Here is an 18,969-nt window from a genome sequence, read left to right on the forward strand (position 1 = left end):
CATCACTGAGCTTCTAAGATAAACTTTGCTGGAGTTGTGATATGTCAAAAGCAAAAAAATACTCACTAAACTTTAGAGTTAAAATAAATATCTAATGTTACATCATTAGAGTTTATATTGATTACATATTGAGATGAGAATATATTTCTATACTTAGATAAATTAAAAAAACCTACTGTATTAACTTTCTCTTGTTTTTGCAGTGGCATTTTCTGTGATTACTATTTAATAATACACATGACTTTCCTACTGGTCAAGTTTTATCAAGAATTTATAAATATCATGTACCATTGAACAATATGAAGTCAGATAACATACTAATGTAAAAGACAAGATAGTTGTGTATACATTTCAGCAAAAAAATTAACTTGATAGTAAATAACACAGGGGTGGTGTCAACCTATAGAAACATCTGTGAAACAGAATGAAAAATGACTATGAACTATGCTCAGTCACTGAAGGGTTTATTTAAAAATGGTAATCATTAAAAAGCATGGAAAAGGACATCTCATTTATTTCTGGAAGAAATTGAAAACCTCATAACTCCTTCAAATAATGAAAGAAATGTTTAAGTGTGAAAATGCAAAGTGTTTGTGTTTAAACATTCTACTCTTGGTTTTAATTTTTTATAAACATAACACGTTGCCCACATAAAGAATAATAAATTGATTTTATACATAATTGATTACTCACCTAACTGATGACAATTATAAATGACCATTCTCAGGTGAATAGATAGTCAACATTTTATATAGCTGTAAATTGAATACATAGCCAAAAGGAAAAAAAAATTACTGATACATTCCACAAAAGTATAAGAAGTCGAGAAAAATTTAGTTCATACTGAATGAGTCTAATTAGATGAACACCGAGAATACGAAAATGGACCTAGCATGACAGAAACAGATCAGTGGTTGCCTGGGAATGTAAACCAAATAATGATAGATCACAAAAGAACCAGATAGGACTCTTCTGGGATAATGGTCATGTTCCTTGCCTGAATGATGTCATATGAAAACCTACACAATTCTCTTACTTAAAGACACTTCAAATATGTTAACTCTACTTTACTACTTCAAGGAAATTATAATCTGGTAAAAAAAAAATCAGCCATCCATCATGATACAGCTCTAAATACTTCCTTCTGTAATCATATTAGAATAATTTAGAAAAAAAAGGGGGGGATCAGTCTTAATCAAAATCAGTTTTCTGAAGGTAATTTGAGGAGCCTAAGATCTCAGTCTTTGGAAATGTCAAACTAAGTGGACTTCGTAGAAAAAAAGGATTATATAGACAAAACAAACACACAAAATGTATGCACAGTTCCATGTCAACGTGTAAAAGTAAGCACAATTTCATTCACAAATTAAAGTCAAGAAGACTTCTCCGCTTCCTTCAGTTGTGTCTTTATAGTCTGGGCAGTGTGCTTGTGCTCATGAATAGTCTAACTCTGCCTCTCAGAATGTAAACTTTGCCATGCACCTGATCTGTAAAATGGGAACTACTTAGTATTTCCTTCCTAAGACTGTCATCTGCACTGAATGATAAATGCATGATAGAGGCCTTAGGACAGTCTCAGGGAGCTTTAACTATTGTCATCTCACATAGTCATGAGCATTTAGATACTAGGGTACTGGGAACTGTGGTTGTGATATAAGAATTTACAAATGAAGGAGTTATCTGTTTGTTCCCATCTTTAGGAATGCTACTGTCTGGTCCTGTGGAGGACACATAACCCATAATAATTAAAATATAGAATATTATATTAGTCATATACATAAGACTGTGCTAATTCTGCCATACAGATTTATACAGAATTGCTCAACACTACATGTGAATGTTTTGAACAGAGAAGCAGAGGCCAGAGAGGTATTTTTGGCCTTACTCATATTTGAACTTGATCTAGGAGTCAAAGGAATCTTATCAAGTCTTAAGTCAGTAGAAGAATTTAAACCGTGGTATAGCATTAATCAGATATGTCATGTATACAAATCTCTAAGGCAGGAAGCCAAGATCTTAATCCAGTCAAATACTGGAAGACTAAGAATGTCTAGATGGCTTGAAAGAGGTTACAGAGAATAATGTAGACCAAGCATTTGGCTGTATGGGTAAATTGAATTATCATGATTTTTGAGTAATGATGCTATGTTACAAATACATTTTAAAATACTGTTTATCAGGAATTTGCTTCAAAGCACTATACAGCCTGTGCTGAAAGAAAAAGAAGAAAAGGAAAGAGAATAAGAATATAAAATATTTTAACCATACTCTGATAGAAATGCAGATAGGAGTCAGTACAGACATGGCAAGAAAGATGAAAAGAGAAAAGGTTTGTACCAAGACATTAAATGACTAGAAAGAGAGAAGAGATAATGTGTACAAACATTAATCCTAGTTCCTGGAGCACATGACATTTCTTTCCAGTATAGTTCCTCACAGTGACCAGCAGAGTCTTTTAAAATAAAAGAAGAACCAATCTTGATAATATTCACTAGGAATATGTTTGGCAAGTAAGGGCTACCCCAGAGGTGTTCCACAGATAAAATAAATAAATCAGGGAATGGAGACATGACATAATGGTGAAGTGTGATGTTTGGAAAGTTTGTTTCTCCTCCCAAAGGCTCCATAGACAACCAGTGTTGCCTTTTGTTGGGATGTGTCTATAGGTGGACCACACTCTGTTATGAATACCTAAAAATCAGTGGATATGCACTAGATATTTGTTTTTCCTTTTTGCCAGTGGCTCAGCCAATGGCTCTTCAGACACTGGACCTCCTAACAAGATGAGGTGTCCATGGATACACAATCTGGGAGTAAGCTTGCAATGGGAATGGAGTCTGTGAGAAGAGAATGAGTAGTACAGTGGCATAAACCACAGGCCAAACCTCCATGTTGATACTCAGAGCTCTGCAATTTCTGCTAACTCTACCTTTGAGCAAGACATTTCACAGGATGAGAAGTACATTTGTTAAAAAAGATCTAGATAGAATGTTTGTTGTTTTAACCATTTTTAAAATTTTGACTTAAGATTTGCAAATGCATAGATTTATAAGGACTGGGCCACTGTTTTGGCACTGCAAATGTTGAAAGATGGTCTTTTCATAATATATAAAAAAAACTACTATGTGTGCCTGGCATGGCAGTTAAAATGTTTTATGTTTTTTGTCTGATGATATTTCTTTGACAAATAAGATATTTTGCCTGTATTCTTTTGGCAGGCCAATCAATCCACCCCAGAATCATCTCACAATTTATTCTTTATCTCCTTCCATTGAAAGCCATCCCATCTTCTTTCACTGAAGACTTCATAATGATTTTATTGATGTCACATGTAAAAGAAACTTTTATTTGCCTGATTTAATTGTCTTCTCTGAGACTTACTACTTCTGTCTGCTAACCTAGGCCTAGTCCTGGAAGCTTCTAGCCTCCATACAAACTAAACAAAGTCTAGAATGTTTTTAGCCTCTGAGACTTACTATTGAATAAGCTTACCATTTATAGCTCTTTCTGAACTCTGGCTGGCTGTTTCAACTCAGCTGTTTGGGCTCAAACTTCTCTCAAACTGACTGACTCAAAGTGACTTCCCCCAGCTTCTGACTGAATTGCTCTACGTGGCCTCAAACTACTTCTAGCAATCTGTCCTAATCTTTTGTCTCTTTCTCATTCTCCTGATCGGTCTGTCTTTACCTGTGTCTAGCTTGTTCTCGATTCAACCTGTTTCTGTAAAATTCTCCCAGTAAAAATTGCCTCTGAATTCCACAAACTGAACTGTTAGGAACTCATCTCCATGGCACTGACTCTCAACTCACTGACTCCAGCAAACTTAACTGAATGGCACTGACTAGAATTGAGAGATTTGCATGTGTCTGTCTCCTGAATGGTAGGATTAAAGGTGTGTATCACTATGCCTGGACCTGAAACTTGCTCTGTATCAGGCTGGCTGTGAACTCAGAGATCTGCTTGCCTCTGTCTCCCGGGTTTAAAGGTGTATCTGTATTCTAGCCTGATCTCACAGACCTAGAAGGTCTTGGGATGTGATCTCTTGCCAGAGCAGCCATGTTCTGAATGAAAATTCCTTTCTAGTAAGTAACATGCACAGACATTCTCTTGCACAGGGTAAAATTTCCTTTGCATCAGATATGCATCTTCATTTGGGAAGTGTTTGCTCTTCTACATTTAGGTTCATTTAAATCCTACATGTCAACCATCAGCCTCTTATGTTTAAAAGGGGAGGAAAAGATTCTTTGTTGTTGTTGTTTTGTAGGCCAAAAGAAAAATATATATATATATAATTTTAAAATAATCACAGTCTGATTATACTCTATAAAATATGTATACCTGTTAATATTGGTAAATTATTGGCTCCTAGCAAATCAATTTTAATTTATATTGTTTGTTTTAAAATGGCTTATTTAGGAATATGAAAATTTTAACCTGTTGAATTCAAAGTGAACCTGCTCTCACACACTGTAGGCGTTAACCTCTCAGTAGAGCAATTACTAATAATCCCCAGGAGCTCCCTCCAAATATCACCCTCCCCTTGGCCGGTCTCTGCCTTCTCGGGGACACTTCTACTGAACTTCAGATGTCTTTGGCATTCACAGCTCAAGAAAAGCCGCCTAATTAAAAAGTTTGGCTTTTGAGGTGAAATCTCCTATCTTGTGTATTTCACCGAGCCCTGTTAATTGAAAGTGAAATGTAAATACTTGGAGATAATACGCTCCATTTCTTTGGTTTTAGCATTTGCATCACATCCATGAGTGTGATGATAAATTCTTCAGCTTTATAAGTTTATATTAATGTCTCTCCGAAGCAACAAATAGCATTTGTTGGCCAGCTATCGTTTTATCTTTTAAAAGTATCCCAGAATTCAGTGTGTTTTCAGAAGGTACAGCTGTACAGTGTAAATCGTCCCACTTTCCTAACAAGCCAAGCTTTGAATGTGACACAGGCCCTCTTAGTGATTTGAAATTTTCCATTAAGGATAAATTCCTTCTTTAGTTGTGTTTACTTTGAGTCCAGGGAGACACGTGCGCGCACGCGAAACACACACACACACACACACACACACACACACGACACACACAGACACAGGCGCGACACATACACGCGACACACACACACACACACACAGAGTTACTGTCAATATTAATGCATATTCTCCACCAACATGTAGTAAAAATACTGCCTTATTTGGATAACATTCTCCTTTCTATCCTTCTCATATTGGCTTATAAACTGCTTATAAAATAATATTGCTTCACAGAGTAAAGATCAGATAGAAATCAATAATGTGAGAGCATATGAAAAGAAAGAACCACTAAGTCAACCTGAGGGCTTTGGATTCTGCCGTTTGTAAAATATTCAGCCCTCAGACAGTTTCTAGAAATTGGGAGCAGTCCAGTTTGAAGTATCAGAAAACCAGAAGATTCTGTTTTTAGCCATGAAAATCTGCATTGTTCCACCTGGTTAGAGCATATATTTTAAGTAAACTAGCCAACATTTACTTTCAAAGAAGTATGCAGCGTTGAGCTTCCTGGCAGGCCCACCCTGCCCAGATACAGTGAACTGGCGAAAGAAAATGACCCCCGCTCCTACCCCACTGTTCAGCCTGCTGGCAGAGCGCCAGGCCTGGTGCCAAGGCCCTGGCAGTTTTAAGGCTGTTTCCTGGCAGCCATTGGTTTTCCTGTACCATGTGACTCTGCTTCTGTCTGTCTGGATTGTGTTCTGAGTTTCCTTAGGGCGTGCTTCTGAACAGCATCAGGAATGGCAGCAAGAGCCCTGGAATTCAGTAAAACCATGTTATCCAGGAACCTTGGATCCCTGAGCTGTCCCAGGCTCCCTCTGCCAGCCGCTTGCTTCAGGGCTTCAAAGGAAGGCTCTGCTGCAGTACCCAGCATGCTTTTCAGCGGCTGCCACAGCCCTCTTTTGAAGCACCATGGTAGCCAACAGAGAGGATTCTGTGTTACGTACAGTATGACCCTGGAGGAGCCAGCCAGCTGCTGTGACTCAGCTAAAAACAGGGAACTCGCTGTAAGCAAGAGGGCATAAAGGGGAGCTATGGCTGAGGGGGAGGGAAGCCAGGAAAAGCAGTAGTTTATGATGCTCAAAGTTTGTCAAAAGGCTCAGCACACATTTCTGAAAGAGTTTTCTTGATGGACCAAAGGAGGCCCATAACTCAGACTCTCAAATCTGCTTAGGCTTCATAATGTTTTATATCTAATGAAAACAAGTCGGGCAAGGATGGGGTCGGGGGGGGGAGAGCAAGAAAATAAAAATCTCTCTTGCCTTACTCCCAGATGCCCTGAGAAAATGTGGACTTAATTGGCTTTTCAGATATCGTTTGGGATCAAGCATGCTAATGGAAAGAAAGAAAGAAAGAAAGAAAGAAAGAAAGAAAGAAAGAAAGAAAGAAAGAAGAGAGAGAGAGAGAGAGAGAGAGAGAGAGAGAGAGACAGAAGGAAAGAAAGAAAGAAAAAGAGGAAGGGAAAGTATCTGAGCTGCTGCTGCTTCTTCTTGCTCTTGTTCTCCTTCTTCTTCTCTTTCTGTTTTCTTCCCTGATTTGGGAGGCTGTGGTGGCTAAATTCCCATGGTTCTACCTCTTTCAGAAGCAGTTCTGAATTAACATGTCAACTGAAATATCAGACAGCACCTTATAGGTGAGACTAATGTAGAAGACACTTTGGTGTTCCAACTCCACTTGACTCTAGTCAGGTTTCTTTCTTTCTTTTTCTATATTCTTTGGGGGGAAAACAGATGATCATTTAAAAGTACACCTTCAACGAGAAGCCCAGCCTTAGTTTGTGAAACATTTGCTAGAGTACTTTGCTCAGTTCAAAGGTAGAGGTAGGTGGAATGAAAGATGTAAAAGGAGTTTGGCTAAAGAAAAATCTGGCGGGGGGGGGGGGGTTCTTGAGAGCAATCTGGAAATTAGAGCGCATAGAAAGGAAGTTGCATGAAGTAGTTACCAAATCATCATTTTAAAGTGAAGACTAGGGTATTCTGTCCCCAGCACCCTTGGATATTAAGGTTGAAATGATACAATGAACAGTCTGATTAGACAGAGAAGAAAATCAGGTTTGTGCCCTGTCAGGCCATCAGCTTAGACCTGGGTGTGCCCCATCCTGGCAGAGTTTCTCAAGTGATAAAACCCTGAGCAAGTGGTGGCAGCTACCCTGTGGGAGAAAGCCTTAGTTACAGTTTTCCCCTGATTTTCTTCCAGCTGTCAGGAAACAGATCAGATCAATGGGGAGAGGCTCAGGCTCAGAAGCTCAGATTCAGGCTTCAATTTCCTATTCCATTATTTGCTTTGTCTGTCTATGACTGTGTATACTGTGTATACTATCAGCCATATGTCATTAAAGAACAGTCATTTTGAGACATACTTCATCCATAGCTTCATCTTAGCTCCAACTGGTTCCTCAAAAGAGCCCCGAAGGCAGGCCCAGCGGCAAAAGTGGGTGGTCTGCAAGCATGGGGACCTGAGTTTGGATATTCAGTACCCATTAAAAACTACACTTAGGCCAAGAATTGTGCCTAAAACCCCAGATCAAGTGGAGTGGGAAAGAGAGGGACAGAAGGTCCCTCTCTCTGAGGAATAAGGCTGAGAGTAATGGAATCGGACACACACACACACACAACTTGCCAACACATAGACACATACTCACCAACACGTGTGCCCCACAAATACGTACATGCCCACACACCCATGTGTACCAAATACACATGTGTGCACACTTGTGCTAGAGAATGTACACAGCCATACATACACATACATACAGATGAGCACACACAAACTCCCCCCAAACAATCCCCATGCCCACATACACACACATACACATACGCACACAAAGATCCTCAGAAGCATTGCTAATTTTTGGAAATTATGTTGTTGCTAAGAGGCATATGTGAGACTAGGAGGGGATAAGTCCTTTAATGCAATTTCAAAATTCTCATAACATCTAAGAAGGATCTAGTATCTCCTTAATAGACATTTAGGCAGATACTTAAAACAGAGTGTAAAAGAATAGTGCTTAATGATAAGAAATCATATTTTTCTTAATTATAAATGTTCATAAATAGCTTCTTTGAGAGAATGAAGAAAGAAAAGGTATTGATCAGAGTATCGTAAAAAGGTTTTAAGGAAGACATGGAAACGGTGAATTCAGAATTTCTGTACTTCAAAATTTTTAGAAAAGACCAGGTACCATCCTTCCAAACAACATGACATTGGCTTGGGAACAAGACAACCAGAATAAGAAGCAAAAGTGGGGATAAAAGCTCATGTGACATGACTGAAAACTAGATCAGCCACAGACCTGGATCATGGGAAGCCTCTGGGTTGGGTGGAGTTCAGCACCTGCTTACATCAGTTTCTATCCTCTTTCTTTCCAAGACCTTTTTGCCCATGTAGTGGTCCGCAGCTGATTCTAGATATTGTATCTAAGATTTTATTGGCAACTTCTGGTCTTATCAGTTCCCTTGGAGACTTTAGCACTCTTGACTGGGTTTAAATGGTCCCTCAAAGTTATGTTCAACCTTTGATCATGACTCTATTTAAAATAGATCTTTTCAGACACTAGTGAAATTTAAAATCTTCCTGGGCTAGTTGAGGTGGCCTTGGATCCAATTGATCAGTATCCTTGGGAGAAAAAGACATGGAAAGAAACATGCAGAAGGGGAAAGCCAGGTGAACACTGAGAAACATTCCATATCTGTGCAACCACACATGAAGGAACACAAACCAACAACCAGAAAAACCCAAGATGGTCAAGGAGCAGGCTCTTCCTCAGGGCTTCTGGGTAGAAGCAAGGCCCACCTTGATTTCAGAATTACTGTTTTGAGAAAAGTTTCCCCTTTGTTCATGCCACACATCTATGCTAATGTGTTAGACAAACTCTGGCAGAAGAGAGAAGTCAATGCCCCATGTCAGCACTAACTGTGTTATAGAAACACATATTGGAGTAACATACAAGTGTTTTAGTTAGTCATACTGTTGTACATACCTATGCTAATTTTCCAATAATTCATAGACCAGTTGAAATAGAAACCAGTTCTTATAACAACAGAAGATCTGCTATGTGCAGTTAGCAGGGCAGTGAATAAAACAGTTCCTTACCTAAGGAAGTTTGCAATCCAATTATATACAGTATGTCCACATGACCTCCAAGGGAGATAGAAATTGAACTTTGAAGGATAGTAACATACTAGACAAAAGTAGTTCTTCATTGCAGCATTGGTGAGCGAAAAGATAGGATTTATTTTCCTGTGGTGTTTTTCTAAGCAGGTAGCAGAGTGATTGGAGTATTTATAGTCTGGAGAGAGGGATGTGAAACTATATCAAGTGAATGAGTGGATGAATGGCTGCAATTCCTGCTACCCCACAATTAAGGGTTTCAGGTAGATATTACCTATCATTCGGTAAATCACAGACACATTTCACTGATGTCCCATATTGCAGAGAAGGTTTTGCAATGAGCACCACAATTTCTCTTTGTGGACCTCTTGATCAGCATAAACAGCTGTTTGGAAATTCAGAGCTCCTCAAGGGTTTCAGCAACCCTTTGAACTGGTGCTGCTTCCTTGACCCTCATTTACCAGTGTTCTGGTGTTCTGAATGCACATCTGTTCCCAGGTGCTGGGCTGCATTCGCAAACACTGGCTTTGGAAAGGACCCATCTGCGCAATGCAAGAGGCTCTACTGTACAACGGAAGTTTGCTCTTTTCACAGCCAGCACTGCTGTTGGTTTTGCCTGCTGACTTACACGAATTGGCTTTTACATCTCTTAATTTAGACCCTCGCAGTATGGAGGTTTATTTTATGCATGTATATTTTCTGTCTGAGGCAAGCAGTGTTTGTCATTGCGGAAATACAGACGGCTGCCAGCAGTGTGTGAGCGAGCACACTGCACAAGATAATCCGCAGGCGATGCACGTTGGAGCGTGAGTACTGAGCGTGGGGAAATCAAGAGCTTGCCTGTGACTCAGCTGGGACCGATTCCTTTCTTGAAAGAAATCTAATTAGAAGCCAGGATATTCGAGTTTTAGTAATTATTCTCATTCTAAAGCAGTGGAGGCAACTAACCTTTGTAGTATTCTAGAATGTTTGAAGGGGAAACCGTTTATCAGAATTGCCAGTCCACCTAGGCAATATTGGAACAAATAGTGAAACTGATACTGTAGCTAGTGATGTCATGAGCCAGACACTTACAGATCAAGCTGCTCTGAACAGAGTGGAGCAAGTGTCCTTGTGGCATGGTGGGACATCCTTTGGGTATCTGCCCAGGAATGGTATAGCTGGGTCTTGATGTAGATCTATTCCCAATTTTCTGAGAAAGTGCTGGATTGATTTTCGCAGTGGATGTACAAGTTTGCACTCCCACCAGCAATGGAGGAGTGTTCCCCTTTCTCCACACCCTTCCATCTTGTGCTGTCATTTGAGTTTTTTATTTTAGCCATTCTGATGGCTGTTAGACAGAATCTCAAGAGTGCAACTATGCAAAAGCACTGGAACAGAGCTATAAAACCAATAATGCCATAACTAAATTTTTAATTCTGTTTTATCTATTTACATTGTGTGCATGTGTGTGTATGTATGCATATGCCACAGTGCGCATGTGGAGGTCAGAGGACAACTTACCAGAGTTGGTTCTCTTTCACTTGTGGATCTCAGGGATTAATTTATGCAGTCGGTCTTGATGGCAGCCATCTTTACCCCTTGTGCCTTATCACCAGCCTCAATCTCACTTTAACAGATAAGAGAACTAATGCAGAGAAAGAGAGACTAAGTAACTTCAAAAGTTCACTAATGTTTCAGATTACTTGCATAGACACAAAATCTAAGTAGTTACTTATATGGGGGAAGACGGTAAAGTCAGATGAAGCCTGCCATCAACTTCCTCCTATGGAAGACCAAAGCACAAAGTGCTCCAAAGTTTTCTTCTGCCTGGAGACAAGAAGCAAGGGTTTCTGTGCCTGGCTGACAGGTAGGGCTTTGGTTTCCAAGAGAGCTCTTCCTTTTTTTTTTTTTTTTTTGTTAAGGAAATTTATTAAAAGGATGAGCTTGACTAGATTTAGCATCGGACATTCACAGCATCTGGCGACAGGTACAAAGTCCACCTGCGTGGAAGCTTTGTAGGGCAGGCACAGCATTCTCTATCAGCTCTTGAGTGGCAGAACATGACTTTCAATATCGTGTAAGTCAATCTCGTGCTGTTAACACTGAGCTATCGAAAATCTCTTTACCATGTTAGGAAGTTCCATGCTTTTATCAGCCTCCAGGTTCCAAGGAACGCACAGTCCCCTATGACTTCCTGAAAGGGTGTTAGCACAGTTTCATACGTTTTGTTTCACAGTTTCAAACAGCTTGACCTTGATGCTCCTTCTAGGCGCTCAACATGATTATGTGTCTTCAGACAACCCAGCATTTCTTGCCTGCTCTCTCCCATACTCCCAGCTCCTACCCTCCCTTTTCCCTTGCCCCTGAAGTTCTTGATGAAGAACAGGTCCTAGGCTTCATTGGACATGTGTACTTGCTGCTCCTTGCAACTGGCAGTAAATAAGAAAGAGTAAGAGAGAGGAAAACTTGTTAACACCATGCTGTATCTAAACAAGCAATCCCAGATGGCATCCTTTATGCCTTCTGCCTCTGATAAGAAAAGATTGAACAGGAAAAATAAGCAACAGCTGACAAGCCATACCCAGAAATGCGACCAACAGGGAGAACAGATCCCAGCTCTGTGCACTGTCCTCAGTCATGGCTCGGCACCCAACCCAGAGACCTGCTTGGCTTCAAATGCTTTCAGCAGTGCGTCCTTTTATACAGCCAGTAAATCATGAAAACTTACAGGGCAAGCATTTTTCTTTTTAATTTGATCTTTAGTTTGCAGATGACGATATGGCATAAACGCAGTAATGTATTTTATTTAAAGACAGTGTGTTGTTAAAAAGAGAGACAATAAATAAAATTCAATAGATCTTTAGTACCAGTCTGTTTTTCCCAGAAACCAATGCTAATTCCCATCCTTAAAATGCATTATTCTAATAATGTGCTGTGTGTACATACTTGTGTGTGTGTGTGAATGTGTACATGTTCTGCTTCTGAGACATTATAATATTTTTTTCTGAAATACTAAAAGCTATCTCTGGTATCCAAATAGCGAGGACTGAATCTTTGCTCCATTTACAAACCAAAGTTAATAGAGTGTTTTTTTAATGCGTTTGGTGACTACTAACTAAGAAAGAACATGTATAGATCTTAAGCACCAAAATTATGGTTAACACGTACTAATCATTAAATAAAGCCCATGCTTTCTGTCATTTGTCCATCAGCTAGAGGATGTAAGCAAGTATCTTGTCTTTTCTGGGCTCTGACATAGTTTGGAGCTCCGAATAGCAAAATCAGCGTCATTTTCCTCTGCAAAATCTAGTTGTTTTAAAATGCCATTTTGGCTTTAAGTGCAGTTATGACACTTCACTATAGCAACGCGTTGCTTGCGTAAGCTGCAAGGCCACACCAGTTGTAACAGACCACCTGCAGAAGCCAAGTCAGCAACTGTGTTTATAAATAAGAACATGAAGTTAGGATGAATCAATAGAAAGGCTGTAAGTGAAGTAGAAGGAGTATCTCCATGATGCTATTAGTCAACCCATTCGCTATATCCTTCCTGCATATCTTGACCAGTTGTCTTTTTCACAGTTTAACAGGAACTCGATGACTGGCTCTTTGGTCTCCCCACCCCCGAAGGGAGGAGCAGTCCTGTTAGGCCACAGAGGAGGGCTTTGCAGCCAGTCCTGAAGATACCTGATAAAACAGGATCAGATGAATGGGGAGGAGGTCCCCCCCATCAGTGGTCTTGGAAAGGGGCACGGTGGAGATGAGGGAGGGAGGGAGGGAGGGACTGGGAGGGAATGAGGGATCGGGACACGGCTGAGATACAGAGTTAATAAAATGTAACTGATAAAAATAAATAAATAAATAAATAAAAAAACAAACATGAAGTGCTCAAAGAGTGGGTTGAAACAATGAGAGGATTTTAAATTAAATCCCTAATATCAAGTGTCAACAGCGATAGTGTAAGTTCTCAGACAGAAGAGAAACCCAACAGGGTTCTGCTCTCTGTGCTTCCTTCTGAAACACAAGATGACCAAGGCATTGAGATTAGACAAAGAATTTTCTTACAGTCAAATTCCAGAAAACAAAGGTTAGGAAGTCACAGATGACATAAGCGCTTGTTCTGATAATGTAAAAACGCAGCAACTCTTTAAAAAGGAGCTTATGATAATGGGATGGAAATGAGTCAGAAAATATGCAAATTAAATTCACTTGAAATATATATGTCTTTAAAAATTAAGTGATAAATTGCTTTGTCAAATGCTTTGTGTGTGTGCGCATGTGACTACCACCAGCTTACTCCATATTTAAATTCTAGTTTAAGATGTCTTTCACAATGGCCATACTGCCAAAAGCAATCTACAGATTCAATGCAATTCCCATCAAAATACCAACTCAATTCTTTACAGACCTTGAAAAAAAGATTCTCAGCTTCATATGGAGAAACAAAAAACCCAGAATCTCCAAAATGATCCTGTACAACAACAGATCATCTGGAGGTATCTCTATTCCTGATCTCAAGCTGTACTACAGGGCAACAGTAATAAAAACTGCATGGTATTGGCATAGAAACAGAAAGGAGGATCAATGGAACCGCATAGAAGACCCAGAAATAAATCCACACACCTATGAATACTCGATATTTGACAAAGAAGCCAAATCCATTCAATGGAAAAAAGACAGCATCTTCAACAAATGGTGCTGGACCAACTGGATGTCTACATGCAGAAAAATGAAAATAGATCCATATTTATCACCCTGCACAAAACTAAAGTCAAAGTGGATCAAGGACCTCAACATAAAACCAGATACCCTAAATCAATTTGAAAAAAAAGTGGGGAACAGCCTAGAACTCATTGGCACAGGAGACAACTTCCTGAACAGAACACCAACAGCACAGGCTCTAAGAGCAACAATCAATAAATGGGACCTCATGAAACTGAAAAGTTTCTGTAAAGCAAAGGATACCGTCATCAAAACAAAACGACTGCCTACAGATTGGGAAAGAATCTTCACTAACCCTTTATCTGACAGAGGACTAATATCCAGTATATACAAAGAACTAAAGAAGCTGAAAAGCAGCAATCCAAGTAATCCAATTAAAAAATGGGGAACAGAGCTAAACAGAGAATTCTCGACAGAGGAATATCGAATGGCAGAAAAACACTTAAAGAAATGCTCATCCTCAATAGCCATCAGGGAAATGCAAATCAAAACGACCCTGAGATATCACCTTACACCCATCAGAATGGCCAAGATGAAAAACTCAAGCGATAACACATGCTGGAGAGGTTGTGGAGAAAGGGGAACCCTCCTCCACTGCTGGTGGGAATGTAAACTGGTACAACCACTCTGGAAAGCTATCTGGCGCTTTCTAAGACAAATAGGAATAGTGCTTCCTCCAGACCCAGCTATACCACTGCTAGGTATATACCCAAAGTTTGTTCAAGTACAAAAAAAGGACACTTGCTCAACCATGTTTATAGCAGCTCTATTTGTAATAGCCAGAACCTGGAAACAACCCAGATATCCATCAATGGAAGAATGGGTACAGAAATTGTGGTATTTTTGTACAATGGAATACTACTCAGCAATCAAAAAGGAGGAAATCATAAAATTTGCAGGCAAATGGTGGGATCTAGAAAAGATCATTCTGAGTGAAATATCCCAGAAGGAGAAAGACAAACATGGGATATACTCACTTATATAGACCTATAAGATATGATAAACATAATGAAATCTATACACCTAAAAAAGAAAATCAAGAGAGTGGACACGGGGTAAGATGATCAATCCTCGTTTAGAAAGACAGATGGGATGTGCATTGAACGTATGACAGGAGTCTACTGAGCGCATCTGAAAGACTCTAACTAGCAGTGTTTTCAAAGCAAAGACTCATGACCAAACCTTTGGCAGAGTACAGGGAATCATAAGAAAGAAGGGGAGTTAGTCTGATGGGGAAAGGATAGGAGCTCCACAAGGACCAAATATATCTGGGCACAGGGTCTTTTCTGAGACTGACATTCAACCAAGGACCATGTATGGATATAACCTAGAACCTCCACTCAGATGTAGCCTGTGGTAGCTCAGTAACCAATTGGTTTCCCAAAGTGAGGGGAACAAGGACTATTTCTAACAGGAACTCAATGACTGGCTCATTGGTCTCCCCACCCCCCAAGGGAGGAGCAGTCCTGTTAGGACACAGAGGAGGGCTTTGCAGCCAGTCCTGAAGATACCTGATAAAACAGGATCAGATGAATGGGGAGGAGGTCCCCCCTATCAGTGGACTTGGAAAGGGGCACAGTGGAGATGAGGGAGGGAGGGAGGGACTGGGAGGGAATGAGGGATCGGGACACGGCTGGGATACAGAGTTAATAAAATGTAACTGATAAAAAATAAAAATAAAAAAAAAGATGTCTTTCACAACCTCAAATTCATTTTTAGGAAACTGGAGAGGTCAAAGAAGAGGTGTGCCTCCATATATGAGGACGGGTAGAGTTTTAAACTCTATGGTATAAGAGAGAAAGAGAAGGTAGAAAAGAAATCATAGAAGTAAAGCAGTCACAAGAATTCTAGTAAACTGGCCTGAGAAAGGAATCACATGCTGTGATCACTCTAGTATAAGGCATTTCGTGAGCTCAGTAAGAACCCTTCCTTTCACTACACTACTCTCCCTGGCTAGCATGAGATAACCCACTGGACACGCAGGAAGTGTGTATTGAAAAGGTAAGTGAAGATTTTCTGTAAATCTTAATGCACAACTTCACTGTAAATTGTCCTTAGGATTGAGCAGTATTTCTTACAGGTTCCTAGAAGATTAAAGCGCATTTTGTTTGAGAGATTGCTTACTTAAAACTTTTTTGAATTGATACCTGCAGCATCTAATCATTTTTGCAAAGTACTACAGACTGGCCCAAGGAAGCAGTGGTTTAGACAAGCTAAAAAGCTTCAATGCATGGATGGAACCAAAGCTAAACAGTGGGTACAGACCAGTTAAACAAGGTTAAGCTACTCTGAACTACAGAAAATACAAAATTCCAAGCTCACAAAAGGCAGAGAAGAGACTGAAAGTCAAATGTACAGGAGACCACAAACAGAAGGGGAAACAAAAAGTTTCCCACTCAAGAAAAGCCACAGCTATGTGGTAACATGGCAACATCACTTCTGGCTAGGACCTGACTCACACAGGAAGCTATTTATGATATTCCTGCTTCAGCAGGCTTAAATGACAACAACAACAAAAAAAAAAAAAAAAAAAAAAGAAAAAAAACAACTAACCAACCAACCAAAACAAAACTGAAAAGCAATACAGACCCCAGGGCCTCAGAACCTGCGGAAATCTGACAACTCTGTAGCACCTTTGGTTATTGTGGAACTGGTCAGCAGATAATAACCCGTTCCCAGCAAATTGATGTACATTATCCCACCTACCGTAATCCCTAGAATATTGATCATGACTTAGCACTGACCTGAAGTGAAGATACCTGATATAGGTTTCTCACGATCTGTCTGCCTTTATTCTGTCTCTGCACGATGCATTTTGGAATAAGCAGAATGCATTTTCCTCTGCATGATTTTGCCCTATTTGCTTTAGCAGCAACCACACGTCTCTGAGTTTTGTCACTGAACTCTCAGAGGTCTTAGCATGCCAGGGGTTCACAGTGTCAGTCACAAGCATAATTTACAAACATGTTTTCTCACTTCTTTGAACTAGTTGACTAAATTATTCTCTTGAAGAAAAAGCAAAATTGTGCAGTGTAAGACAACACAGGCTCTTACTGTGGACAGATCGGTTGTTTGTACTATTTAAAACATCTAATTTAACAAAATGTGTTCATTCGTGTAAGAGAATCACAATTCATTGCACCTCCCCCCTCCACCCCCGTGGGGTTATGTTTACAAAGTTTGACTTCCCAGAACTTACTATTTTACAATTTTATTTCCTGTAAGTTTGACACATTTTTTAATTTATTTTTTTATGTATATGTTTCTATGCCCGTATGAGTGTATGCTACATGTTTGTGGCTGTTGCAAAAGAAGAGGTTTCAGATCCCCTAGACCAGGAGTTTGTCAACCACAAGACACTGGTGCTGGGGAAAATTAATTCTGATCCATGGAAGAACAAGAAGTACTTCTAATTGCTGAGTCATCTTGCCAGTCTAGACATTTCTATGCATTAATCTTTAAAGTATTTAAAGACATTGGCCTATTTAGACAAACAAGCATTTTCAATAAATGTTATATAATCTCATTTCTGTAAGTCCTGGTTGTCACCTTTCTCAAAATTTTGGTTACTTTTATTGAAAAAAAAAACTTTTATTTCTCGGCCTCCTCATGAAAACATGCTGGCCAGAATGAAATCTATATCCAAGACCCAGCCTGGGAATCTGATGCCCTTTCTATGGGAACATCATCATTGATGCAACCAGTGATTGCATTACTTCTTTTGGCTGTGTGTTGTGCTGTTGACTCATTGAGTTAGCAATCATACTGAATCTTTACTTTTATTCTCTCCACTTTTTAAAATGATATGCTTCTGAGTAATACTAATTTTTCTGGTTTATCGGCTTAGATAGATGGACAATTAATGAATACATAGGAAAATTCAATGTTCTTGAAAGTATACCTGCTTTTCTTCTGCCTAGCTACAAGGCAATATGCAAAAAGGAATAAAATAGAGGGAATATATACTTTATAACTAAAGTTGATTTTGTGAAACATTCATTGAAATTAGTTTTGGTTTTTTTCTACACTTGATCTTAGCCAAAAGGCCGAGAAGTATTGGTTTTCAAGCTCAGTAAAAAAAGAATTACTGGATTCTCATTAACTTCTTGCATTCATAATGGTTCTCATTTCCAGTTTATATCTGAACTCAAGTAGATAATGATTATTTTTGAAAAACTACCATGTTCAAGGTGTAAGTTATCGTCTCTAGGCTATAGATGTAATTACAAGCTAAATGTCTCATTTGCTAGATAGATCTAAGAGTTTTTACACGACATTGGGAATCCATAAATTAGAATCTGACTGTTACTCAAGTCTCAGATATACTTTGGTTGAAACTGATAAAACTCAAGAGGTTTAAATGTGATTTGGAATGTTCCTGTAAGTTTTTGCTTTAATGATATTCAAAAATAAATTTTTAAATTTGATGTTGTAAGTGTATGTTGTGTGAATTTGTGTGTGTGCATGTGTGTGTGTGTGAATGTGTGTGTGTATGCTTACGCATGTGCCTGCATGAGTTTATGTATACCACATACATAAAGGTGGAAGCCAGCTGAAGGGATCAAATCTATGGAAATGAGTTAACTAATATGGGTGCTTCAAATTTGACCTTGGTCCTCTACTAGAGCAAAACTGGATCTTAACTGATAAACAATCTCTTCAGTCCATAATATTAACGTCTTAAATTTTAAAGTAAATGTATTGACAAATTAGAAATCAATCACTTATTATTTGACAGCACAGGACTGTTCTTTTGTGTTGGATTTTTTCATGGCTATAACCAAATACCCTGCACTTAACAAACAGATTCCTTATCTTGACTTAGTTCACAGGTCTCAGGCCATCATGGCAGAAAAGCAGATGGAAAAACAAAGCAGGTCATATTACAGCAGCCAAGAGCCAGAGGTATGGAAGAGGAGGGCAAGAGAGGCCTGCAATAGCTTGCTTTCTCCTCTTCTCTTTTTATTCTGTTGAGATCCAGTCTATGAGGTGGTACCACCGATAATCAATAAAATTGTTCTCCATTAATCCTTTCTGACATGCCCTTACAGATGAACCCACAGTAAACTCTTCTGACTGACTAGATTCTTCATAATCAAACCAAGATGACAATCAAAATTAACTATCACATA

Source organism: Meriones unguiculatus, chromosome 8, assembly GCF_030254825.1.
Source record: "Meriones unguiculatus strain TT.TT164.6M chromosome 8, Bangor_MerUng_6.1, whole genome shotgun sequence".
Lineage (NCBI taxonomy): Eukaryota > Metazoa > Chordata > Mammalia > Rodentia > Muridae > Meriones > Meriones unguiculatus.